Source organism: Cyprinodon tularosa, unplaced genomic scaffold (assembly GCF_016077235.1).
Source record: "Cyprinodon tularosa strain WSP-4 unplaced genomic scaffold, ASM1607723v1 ctg1188, whole genome shotgun sequence".
In the NCBI taxonomy this organism is placed as follows: Eukaryota; Metazoa; Chordata; class Actinopteri; order Cyprinodontiformes; family Cyprinodontidae; genus Cyprinodon; species Cyprinodon tularosa.
Genome location: NW_024037990.1, coordinates 160,967 through 162,500, shown reverse-complemented (window position 1 = coordinate 162,500; position 1,534 = coordinate 160,967).

Genomic DNA, 1,534 nt, shown 5'->3' with positions numbered 1-1,534 from the left:
GCTCAGAAAACAGCTGCTCTGCATGTGGCAGTTAGCGCAGACTGCAGGTGACTGCAGACAGGAGGCCTCTGATTGGTCAGATCTCCATCCGCTCCACTCTATGCGTATTTCCTGTTTGGTTCCTTACCGGCTTGTTTTGTTTGTCTGACCTCCATTGTGGAAAACGTCTGGTGAAGACGGAGCAGCTAGCTGATGCTACCACAGCGGTACTTAGTCCATCTAGTCTCTTATTACTACACTAAAGCTAATCATTGGTAGGCGGGAACAAGGTGTCGCCCAATCAGCTGGAAGATTTAGGCTCTTTTACTGTTTATCATTTTTTTATCACTTGAGATGGTTGAATGTTACTTGCATGATGATTTTTAATGTAGTTTTATATTTCTGATAGTTATAAGGATTGGCTCCACCTGCATGGCTTAGAACCTCATCTTTCCTCACCAGCTGCTGTCAAACTGCCAGGGTTAGGTTTGCTAAGTGAAACAGGGAGGATTGAACCAGTCTGGTGGCTGCTGTCCTTTCATCATAATAATCTTTGTAGATCAACCACGGCGCCCAGATTATTGGCTGTGCTCCTTTATTGGTGTCTGGGAGGAGCTGCAGTGTTTAAACCAACAGCAGCTCTGGTTTCATGAATCTCTCAGTGAACTGGATCAGCTGGTGGATCACAGATTAAACTCCTCTGGAAACCAATGATAACAGCACAACCGCAGCTCTGCAATAAACCAGTAAATGATGCCGTTTAAAATAGTTTAAGCCAGGATCTGATTTGAATTCTTTGTTCTTCTCATGGTTTGGAGCAGAAAGAGGTGATGTTCAATTAGCCAAAAATCATCTCATTTCCTGATGGTTTGCTTTGAGCTGATTGCAAATAAAATTTATGATATATAGATCTATTATTTTTAATTGATCCTTTTCTTGTTTTCTGTTCAACATGTAAAACATTTGTTTTACCTCAATAAGGACCTTTTACTCCATATTGTTGGATTATCTGTCTTTTACAGCTGTTTTATTTTCATCGGTTTTATCGTTGTATATTTATTTATAAAGTGTGTAAAGGTGGACCCTCTGCTAGGCGTGTGCAGAGAAACATGGCGGCTGTGTGGTCTTCCTCCTGACCTCGGTCAGTCTACACTAGTGAGACGTTGAAAGGTGCAACACCTGGGATGTGAAGTCATGTTGTGCTTTGCTGTGTTCCTATGATCAGGTGTTAACGGCTCCATCGTTCCTCCTCATCGTCCCATTGGTCCATATGATGTTTATCCTCATCGTCCCATTGGTCCATATGATGTTTATGCTAACTGCTAGCAGATAACAATCTCTACCCAGAGGTTTGGAAAACAAATAACGTGTTGGTCATGGATTGTCTGAAATGATGTAACATTGTTGTAACAGCCTGGATATACTTTACATGTAAAATACACATTTATAACTGTTAACATTGCTGTTGTACATAAACTGTATCTCAATTAAAAACTGTTAAATCGTTTTGTCTTTCTGTAAATATGAAATTATTTCAGAAACAGGAAGGGGAGGG